The sequence below is a fragment of the Alligator sinensis genome, unplaced genomic scaffold (genome assembly GCF_000455745.1).
Source record: "Alligator sinensis unplaced genomic scaffold, ASM45574v1 scaffold56_1, whole genome shotgun sequence".
NCBI lineage: Eukaryota > Metazoa > Chordata > Crocodylia > Alligatoridae > Alligator > Alligator sinensis.
The window spans coordinates 1,333,286-1,344,418 of record NW_005841960.1 but is presented as its reverse complement, the minus strand read 5'-3'; positions in this window follow the sequence as shown (position 1 = coordinate 1,344,418).

Below are 11,133 nucleotides of genomic sequence, written 5' to 3'. Positions count from 1 at the left end.
GGAACTCCAATGAGGCCAGACAGACAATTGAAATGTCTGCATAAGAATGCAAGGAGTTGGGCTATAAAATGGAAGAATCAGAACTCCTTGCCTTGGACATGAAACTACCTAAGTAATAAAAACATGATAAAATAGAGAACACTTAAGGCTATTAGGTGTTTAGCAAAGGTAGAAATAAGGGTGAACATGACGGAGTAGCAATGAAGTAGTATCACTCTAAAAAAATCCAGTGCTAGAATACAGATAAAGGAGAATCTGCCTGTGAAGAAATTACTCTTGGAAGAGACAGTAAATATATATAGGTTTCATTTAAATCATGGAAAAATGTGGATCTGGGGTTACTTTTTTTTAAAACTGAAAATTGGACATTTTTTTTTTTAAATCAGAGAAAAATCAGGATCCCTGCTGATCATTCTCATGGTCAAAACTTTCCTCTTAATCTCCAACCTAAATTTTCCCTGCTGAAGCTTGAGGCCATTGATCCAAGCTTCATGTAGAAAAGTTCATCTGTATATATATGCTTTATGTATATATATTAGGCATGTGTGAAGTGACTAGTATTCGCTTCAGATTTCGATTTGACTGATTTGGGGGATAGTGATTTGATTTGGTGATTCAAATTACCATCCCAAATTGATTTGGCCAAATCTGATTCAGAGATTTGGCAGCAGCTGAATCTTTGAATCACCCAGGCTCATCCCCCCACCTGCTCTCCCAGCCTGGCAATGGCTGCCCCGCCCGCCCCAGCTCCCAGCACTTGGGGGAAAAAAAATCTCTGGCTCACCAGGTGTGGCCAGGCAGGGGAGATCCCTGCTGCATCCACTGCCCCATGCTGTATGGGGGGGCTCTGGACAACCCCCCCAGTCTGCCCTCTGCTGTCCCAGTGCCCCCCCCCCCACCCCTATGGCTGCTCCATCCACCCAAGTTCTGGCCCTTTAAGAAAAAAACCAGAGAAAACACCCCCGACTCACTCTGCCTGCCAGTGGGGAGTGATCCCTGCTGCCCCGCACCATGTGGGGGACTCTGCATGAGCCTCCTGAAGCTCCACGGCTGCTGCAGGAGTGGTGAGTCCTGGGGGTTTTTTCAGGTCTTTTTTCTGGGTAGGCTAGGGCAGATAGTGCAGCCATGGCATGGTGCTGGAGGAGCAGAGGGGTCAGGGGGCTCGTGCAGAGCCCCCCATGCATGTGGGAGAGCAGGGATAGCCCCTCTGCACGGCAGCACCTGATGAGTGTTGGTTTTTTTTAAAGCACCGGGAGCTGGGGCAGGCGGGGCAGCCATCGCAGGGGCTGGGGGAGCAGGCAGGGATCAGGGGGTTGGGGGAGGAGGCAGGGGATGGGGCCTGACAGGGGTCCCCCATGGTCCCCTCCCTGCCCCTCCAGCCTCCTACTTACCAGCTCCAAGTCCGGCTCCAGCTCCCTGCTGCAGCAAGAAGGGACTGCCCAATGCATCAAAGCTCTCTGAATCTTTTCTGAAGATTTGGAGAGCTTCGACATGATTCAGACCTTTTAATTGGTCCCCTGATTCAATTCGGATTTGGAGATTTGGCCACCGAATCAGGCCGAATCTGCTCCGAATTGAATCAGCACCTGAAGCTTCACATGACCCTAATATATGTATTAAATCCCAGAAAAATGTGGATTTGGGATTACTTTTCTTAACTGAAAATTGGAGATTTGTTAAAATCAGAGAAAACCAAGATGCCTGGTGATCAGGCATTTGAACAGGTCACCTAGAGAAGTTCTGGAATCTCCATCCTTAGAAACTTTCAAAAGCAGGTTAGACAGATACTTTGCTGGGATGGTTTAGCTAGGAACAATCTTGTCTTGAACAGGGGGCTGGATTTTATGACCTTATGAGATTTCTTCCAGCCCTAGTTTTCTATGATCCTATATTGCACTCAAGTATATTCAATCAACCAATCACATAATTCAGGGCTTTCTCTGAAGCCCTGGTTGCATATAGCACATGGAAGACATTTTCCTCTTGAATTTATAATTTGGCTTCAGGGTTTGCTTTTTATCTGCTGCATGAAGCATCACAACTATAGAGGATTTAGTTATAATTCTGTTAGAAGTATTGAAACCTCTCAGATGCCCTTCTGGGAGGTTGTTCATGTGCTCAGGGTAAAATCCATCACCAAGTCAGTGGTCAAGAAGGAAGTTTCCCCCTAATCAGACTGACAGAGACTATTTGAATACCTATCAAACAATAATTAAACTGTTTCCAAATGTCACTGATTGGGAACTGTTCATAATTAGATGATATGCTGTGACTCTGACACCAGATCATGGGAGTGACCACCCAGATCAACTTGGCTTGCTGTGTGTGTGTAGTGGGGAGAGTGCTTGCACAAATGCGGTGGAATGATGACCTTCAGCTGGGAGTGTCTTATCTGGGAGTGGGTGAGCTGCAGCTGGGAGGGGAGGGGAGGGGAACAAAAAGATGGAGCAGGAAATAAAAGGAGCCAGAGAGGAGAGAGACACCTCTGGGGGAAGGAGCCACAGAGAGGAAGTTAAGTTCATAGAGGGAGGAGCTAGAGACAGGAAGACAACTGACAGCCTGAGACTGGAGAGCCAAAAGAAAGAGAGCTGGCAGGTCAGCTCATGGTGAAGTCCAGGGACCATGCCTGGAGTGCTGTTTTCCTGAGAGTTGGGCTGCAAGTATGAAGATGACCATAGGGCATGGAGAGACTGTGAGTGCATCTGAGACTGTGTATGGCTTATGTGGATTCCCTCATTCCAGGAGGGAACTTGCTCTGGAGAACTATGGACAATAAACAGAGGTGGTGAGCCTGTAAAATAACACTGGAAGATTGAGTGATCCAGTTAACTGCCCACCTGCTATGCTCCCATAGACTCAATAATAAAGCAAGATAATGATCAAGGCATTGATGGCTCTTTGTCTCTCCTGTCCTCTTCTCATGTGTTGTACTTTTTTGAAGGCTTGGTACCAGAGACCCTACATTTACACTATAGAATTGGTGTGGGAGAAGGGCTTGATTAGATGTTTCTGAGGATCAGATTAGACACATTTATTGCATTCTGGACTACAATTTGCAGAGGACTGGGCCTTTCAGTCCTGTCTTCTACTCCACTATTGCCTAGCACAGTGACTCTCAACCAGGGTTCCTTGAGATCCTTTCAAGGGGGCCTCAGGGTGCCATGCAAAATTAGCACTGTTAGGTGTGCAAACAGGATTCACAAGATAAACCCAGATATTTCAAAAAGAAAATTGTATTTATGGTCTTTCTGAGTTCTTTGCAACACAAAGTGCTATAATTTTCTCTAGTCAAAAAGTGAAAGCTAAGAGCTGGTATTTTCAAATCTATCCAGAAGTGCCTTGAGTCCAGAAAGGTTGAGAACCTTTGGCCTGGCACATAATACTCCTTTAGGAAAATGTTTTGAATGATGTCAATAACGAGTTAAGCTGTACACATACGCATGAGTCAAATGCTCAGGGCCTGTGGGATTCCTACCTCCTGTGGGTGTCTGAGCAGCTTCCCCTATGCAAGATGAATTGTCTGATATCAAATATTTCTTGGGTTTTTGAGACTGTAATGAAAGGGGCCTGAGAGACCCCATGAGTGACCCCAGGAACCCTGGACAGGCTGAGCAAGCCCCCAATAATAATGAAGACTTACCTCCTAAATCAGAAGCGGCAGAGCTGTGATGACACGTGGCACCACAACTGCGATTTAATAACTACATGTCAATCAAGTTAGGTGGCACTGGGCTGATGACATCAGCCACCAGCACTGATGTGGGGAATTTAAAAGGCACCCAGAGAGCTGGGAGAGGAGGAGGAGAGCATGCCTCTGGGCTACCTGTGCCTGAGGCAGAGGCATACTTGAGAGACCCTGGCAGAGGTGGGTCAGAGCCACAGGGGCTCAAGTCCTATGGAACTACATGGACTCAGAGAATCTGAGGCAAGGGAACCAAGCCTCAATATAGCTACTGGCCCAGCATTGCTAAGGAGCTGAGAGAGTGGCATCCTGGCTAACAAAGGCATTAGCCAGGATAGGAGCAACCCTCAGGGGAATAGACTCCTCTTGGCTTCTTTCCTTTCCTTTTCTTTCTTTCTTTTTTTCTTTATTTGTGGGAGGAAGGATTGGGATCTGGACACCTGGAGTCCCTCCATTGGGGTTTAACCCAAAGGTTAAACCCTAGTATACCAGAGCCTATTCAGTGAACATGATCAGTCCAGGCAGTGCCATCTTGATTGCCTCTGACAGAACCCAGATCAGACTGGACCCCAGCAACATAATTCATTGTCTCAACACCAATGGCTGGTGTGTGGCTGGGGGCATAGGGGAAGTTGGAGCTCCTTTCATCAACTTCTCTTGGATCCACAAATAACACCAAGAGGGACCTCTGTATTGACAACCACTGAACCCCTCCTATCTAATTTATTACCATCAAAGTCATGGCACGTGAGTTGAGGAGAGGCCTAACTTGGTGGGGACCCATCAAAAGCCCAGCATTGGATAAGTGGGAGCACTACAGAGACCCTGGCCTCTCATGTAGAAGTCAAGATCTATGGGACCTGCCAGTTTGAGAAATCTGAGCCCTTCCTCCTACCTCCAGCTCATGAATTGGAGAAGCCCTACCACCCATGTGAACCAAGATATCAGAGGCACTAAATGAAATCCAAATGTAAACCACTCAAAAACAGGAATATCAAAACTAAGCTTGTGATGGGGTAGCTGACTGCTAATACGTCTAAGAGCTTTGAAGGAGCCATCTCCAAAGTTGGGCAAAGTACTAGCTGCCAAAGCTACTATTATTACTGAAGGAGGGGCAAATTAGTGGTATAGATGGGTTTAGGATCTGGTTCTGTGGACAGTCAGGGCTACATAAACAAAAGCATGTAAGCTGTTGCCTGTTAGCAGTAATGAAAATGATTTGTTCTGTGGCCTTAAGCCCAACTGAGATGCCAAAAATTAAGAATTCCTTCAAATCCCCAAGGGTATCAGTCCATTTACTTTTCTTAAGCATGCTGAACCCTCATCTACAGAAATGAACTCCTAAGATAATTCAGTTGTGGCCAACACTTTCTTTTAAAACATGACTAGAGAAGGACTCCATAAAATAGTGTAGTGGTTACAGCATACCTAGATGATATGGAAAACTGAGATTCATATCCATTCTTTGCATGAAGGGATTTACCCCAACTCATCTTCTAAAAGTATGCTCTGATTACTTACTTATAAATGCTCCCCTCTTGTTGAAGCTCTGCCACGGGGTAAAAAGAAGCCAAGAGTTGTCAGACTAGGAAGAGTAAAAGATGATACCAAACTTGTAGCCTAGATCATTATCTTCTCAATGATGAGGGTCAGTACCAGAGAGGAAAGACAGTGAAGCAAATCACTCAGCATACATGTATCACTTCCTAAAATCTTTACCACTATTAGATTAAATAATAAATCAGAGCTTCAGGGCCAAATTTTCAAAACAGTTGAGTATCATAAGTGAACTTTTTCTTCTCCCCACCACACTGAAGTTCTGGGCCTAAAGGGTGCCTGCACACAAGCACAGAGGCTGCTCCATTGCACTGTAATTACTATGCATTGGAACAGATTCAATTAATAGCTCAATGAGCTTTAGATAAAGTGGCCCCATCACCATATGAAGTGCAGGGATGCTGATACATGAAATGTTCTGGGTGCTTTAATTAGAGTGCCCCCTGCGTCCAGACCATGTGTAAAAATGCCCAAATGTCACAATAAGATCTTTCTGTTATTTTTTTTAATATCTAGACCTCACTATAGGCATTGAATATTTGACAGCCAGGCCTCTCACTGAACTACAGGATTGTGTCTTACTGTAGAATGACTTCTAACTCAGTTTGCAAAAATGCTGAGGGTTCTCAGTGTAGTATATTATAAACAGACAATTGTATAAATACAAGTTGTATGTGACAGAATGATAATTTGTATACAAACCATAACAGAATGCTGGTGCTTGTGCTTGAACTTATCACCAGCAGTAATTCTAAAAGAAATTTTTAGGGTCACAATCAGGTGCATTTCTCCAAAATGTCCACCATTGGCTATGAATGAAGATAGGATGCCAGACGAGATTAACTTTTGATCTCCTATGGGATTCCTATGACTGGAAGCAGAATCCTCCAGAGATGAAGTGGGAGGTACAGAATAATATGTAGGCATCACAAAATGTATAAAACAATTTAGTAAATATAATTTGTAATACATTTTACATGATGTAAACAAAACTAAATTAAAATACAATATAACAAGCAGAGAAAGCTCATTTGGTAAACAAGATCTTTCAAAAGACTGTATTTGCAGTGCTTAAAAAGAGCATACCAATTTGAAGCAGATAAGTAAGGACTATTATCAAAGGGATAATAACCATCTCATATTTATGCATGCAGCATAATGAATGGAAAAGCACAATAAGGCAGATATGTTAGATTAGCATAATTTTATTCCACTATTCAAATGTGCAAGATGGAAATGGGTTTTGTTTCAATTACTGCTTTTCTCCATGGGTTTTAAACATTTTATTCAAAATCTAGGCTCTGTTTTATTTTGGTTTTAGTCATTATCTACAATTACTTAGGACCTTTCCTTCTTTTTTTTCCAATAGATACAACTTTTTAATCTGCCATGACATATTTATAGCCATTTTGGGTTACTACTCGCTTACTGGACTTCTACAATTTCTTTCCAGTATTTCAGTCTGCTTTTTGTAAACTAACACAAAACACATACCACAGTACTTTGATAGTTTCCCTATCAGAAATAAAGGGTCTTAAGTATCTAAAGTTTTTTTCAGGACACATTGTTCTTGTACATATCCAGTTTCTTCAACTGTTTGACTATAGTTATAGAGACAATTAAATTCATCCTTTAACATGTATACATTTTTAAGACTGGGTATGGATAAACTCTTAGATAATGTAGTCTAACATCCTCCGGAGGGGATTTAGGGGAGGTGGGGTGGTGCAGTTGCATCCCGCTTTGATTCTTGGTCTACCTAAAATTTAAAACCAACCAACAGCCTGGTGGTGGCAGAAGCATATGTATTCAAGCATCAGTGAGGGAGTCACATGATTTCACGGGTCATTTTCTACCTGATTTCTTGTAAACTCTTATTTCCACAGGTGCTAAAGACTCCCTCTCCTTTTTAATGGTCTTGATGTTCCACTATTTCAGCTATCCTTTCTTCCTTAATTCTGCTTTCTGTTGGTTGCTCCCACTAATATACAGCACCAGCTAAAAACATTAACTCAGGTGTGGAAATAATTTTCAGTTATCCATTACTGTCAAGACACTTAAGAATGTTAGATTTTATTTTATGAATCTGAAAAAGGGATGTATGTTTAATTCTAATGACTACAGGACTAGCGAAGCAACATCATTAAATTATTGTTTGCCTAGTTTGTTGCATTTTAATACAATAGATGATATAGAAAATTAATGCGTGTTCCAATGTTATATTTGTTTTTGCTTTGATCTTAACCTGAATAATATATCCTTATGCCCCTAGCATTAGTAAGACTTCTAGTTTCTTTTCAACTGGAGAAAAATGTGTTGTGTTATACATGATAAATTCAGGGATCCTGGTTTTCTCTGTTTAAAAAATCCAAAATGCTTTGAATAAAAAACCTCAAATTTGTGTTGAACACAATGTTTTATTGCTATATTTACACTTCAAAAGAAATTTGGAAACCTACCAGTGCCTCAGTTATAATAAAATAAATTCTAAATATTTATATATTTTTGGTGTTTTATTTTTTTGTGGAAAATCAGAGCTCCCCCTTCCCTCTTTCAGTCACCAGAACACAGATCCCAGTGTAGCTGCCCCCCGTGCTGTTTTGTGGTGTTGAGCAGCCCTGATCTGCCAGTGGCCCTCTGAAGCCACAGTCCCCCCCAGCCCTTCTGGTGTCCCTCACTCCCAAACCACACCCCAGCTGGTACCCCTTGCTCCTGAAACACAGCCCCTAACCCCAAAGCTCTGCTAGTGCCCCTCACTCCTGACCCACTGCCCTTCACCCCCAGGCTCCACACACCCGATAGTGTGTAAAGTGGAGGGGTGTGGCAGGAGGGGTGCCTGACCATTGGTGACACCATAGGTCAGGAGCAGGCAATTATTTTGACTAGAGAGCTGCTTAACAAGTTTTGGCAAGCTTTGGAGGGCTGCAAGGGTATCCCTTGACAAGTGCCCCACCCTGCTGCTTGCTATTTTGGAACTGGATGTCCTGCCCCCTAACCCCTGACCTTTGCCATCAGAAGTCTCTCCCCTTACCCCTGAAAGTACTCCTTCCTCCCTTTTCCGTTGTCATGCCCCCCCCCCCGCCCCGCTTGCCCCTGGAAGTACTCCTTTTGGCAAGGGGGTTAGCCATCTTCATAAATAAAAATATATATATATTCTAAAACTCAAACCACATACATTAACTTGATTTTAAAAATATGTTTCTCCTGATTTATATGTGTTTGCACAGTATACATAGAGGTGATTGCATAATAGCTTTAAATGAAGTATTTTGTATATTGTGGGGGAGAAGGGAGGGGTGTGGGGGTATGGTTGGGTGGGTACAGGGTTTGTGGATATGTGTGCATGTAGGGTGTGGGAGAGGGTGTGGAAGTGTGTGTGTGGTTTGTGGAGGGATGGATAGGTGTGGGGGTGTGGGTGGGTGGGTATGGGGTTTGTGGGTAGTATGAGTGTGTGGATGTGTGGGTGGTTATGGGGTTTTTGGGAGGCTGAGAGTCTGTAGAGGGAGGGTGGCTGGGGGAAATTTTGGCATGTGTAGAGGCAGAAGGTGATGGGTATGTGATGGAGTGTGGATGTGGTGTGTACAGTGGGGAGTGTGGGTGTATATGTATTAAGGCTGTGTAAAATTTCAGCAGCCATTTCATTTCATTTTGAATTCAGATGTTTCAATGGTCAAAATACTCAATCCAAAAGGAAACTTGGGGCTTTGAAACAAAATGGGCCATCCGAAACATTTTTGAAATTTTTTGCTCTGATATTAATATCTGTAGCTGGCCAGTGACAACGATCTGTCCCTGAGGTCCCTTCCAACTCCAGTGCTGGGGAATCAAACAGGGAGCTATGGAATCAAACAGGGGCTGGGGAATTGAACTAGGGAATTGAACTGGGGGCTAGGGAATCCAACCAGGGGCTGGGAAAATGAGCCGAGAGCTGGGGGAATGTTCAGGTCCCTAAACATTCCCCCAGTTCCTGCTTTGATTGCCCAGCTCCCCATTCCCCCATCTTTTCCGGGGGGGGGGGGGGGGCAGGCCACCAGATGATGTGGGATGACAGCAGGCTTCTGCTGCCAGTTGGTGATGGCAGTGGCTCTGGGCTATTTTCCCAGCTGGCAGCAGCAGTGTGCTGAAACCCTGTGCACATCTGGGAGCCCGCGCCCCCCAGGAAGAGCTAGGGGACTGATCAGAGAGATGGGGATCAACTCAGGAGTTCCAGCTGACTGCAGGAGCCACCCCTGCTCTCAGGCAGTCCGCAGTGCCCTGCTGAGCTGCACTGCACCCACAAGATGGTGCAGCTGCTGCATGGGTAGCAGGCAGGGGGGATGATCCCTGCTGCCCCCCACTGCCCAGAATTGCACAGAGGGGCTCTACCTTGAGCCCTCAGAGGCCCCAGTTGCTGTTGCCAGAGCCAGTGAGTGCTGGTCTTTTTTTTTTTAACTTTGCTTTCACCAGCTGTGGAGAATGTAGAAGACAACATGCTGCCACTGCTGGCTGGGGCCAGTGCCAGCACCCAAGTCTGCCCAGTGCAGCCCGCACCAAGTGCCGGGAAAGATCCAGTGCTGATGCTGGTGCTGGCACTGGCCTCAGCCAGCAGTGGCAGCATGCTGTCATTCTGCAGGCAGATCTGGGGGCCCAGGGAGGAGGCTGGCACAGCCCCACAGCCCTCCCAGGGGGCACAGGCCCCCAGATCTGTGCACAGGATGACAGCAGACTGTCACTGCCAGTAAGTGTTATAGGTTTGCTTTGAACAGTTTGAGGTGCAGTTTCAGAAAAACCCCTGCACCTATCTCCTGAAAACATGGCAGGCTTCATGGCCTCAGAAGGCGCTAGCATCCCTGCAAGATCCATATGAATCAGGCAAGAAATAACAAAGTTATAGGCAGATTTGTGATTCCCCATTACAGCCTATGACCAAAACACTGAAACACTGTCAGGATTCCAAAACAGTTCTGAAACAGTTTCTGCCAAAATGAAATGGACGGTGATTCAAAATACCAAAATAAATCACTGTCCCTCCGAAACACTGAGTCCAAAATGAAATGAAACACAGCTGTTTTGGACAGCTCTACAAAACATTGAAATGAAACACTGTCCTTCTGAAATGCTGAATCCAAAACCGAAACAAAAAAACAGGTGTTTTGCACAACCCTAGTGTGTATGGTGGTACAAGGAGGATGTATGTGGATACATGTGTATGGTGGGGTGTGCATGTGGGACCCCCACTACAAACACATCTGCTGACACGCACTTCCTTTCCTAATTGTGCATAATCCCTGCCACCAGCAGCAGAAGCTGGCGGCAGGGCCTTGGCGTGCTGACAGCCCATGGCAGGTAGAGACCCCAAGAGGTGCATGGTCCTGGGTAGGCTCCAGGACTGCACATGGTGGACCACCGGTAGGGAGAGGGCAGAACTGGCCTGGCTCCATAGAGCCCCTGCCAGCGTGTGCTGTGAATTCCTACCTCCCTGTCCTGGGCCCCCATTAGCCCTGGCCCTGCACTCCTGCCTGCCCGCCCACTTGCTGCCACATCATCCCCACCCTCCACCATTGACCTTCCCCTGTTGCTTCCCTTCCTTCCTTCCTTCCCATCCACTGCCACTGCTCCCTCCCCGCCTGCCCACCACTCCAGCAGCATATGGTTTCTGGACTACAGAATGCAGCAGGAGATGGCACAGACTCCACAGTTCCCAGATGGCTCAAGCTGCCACCAGCCCTAGCCCCAGGGCACTGCACTCCCACTCACCCACTTGCTGCCACTTCCCCCACCTACCACTGCCCCTGCAGTTTTCCTTCCTTCCCTGCCCACTGCTACCATTCCACTCTGCCTGCCTGTTCACTGCTTTGGCACCATGTGGTTCTCAACTACATGGCCAGGACCTCATGGTGCAGAAGAAGACAGCC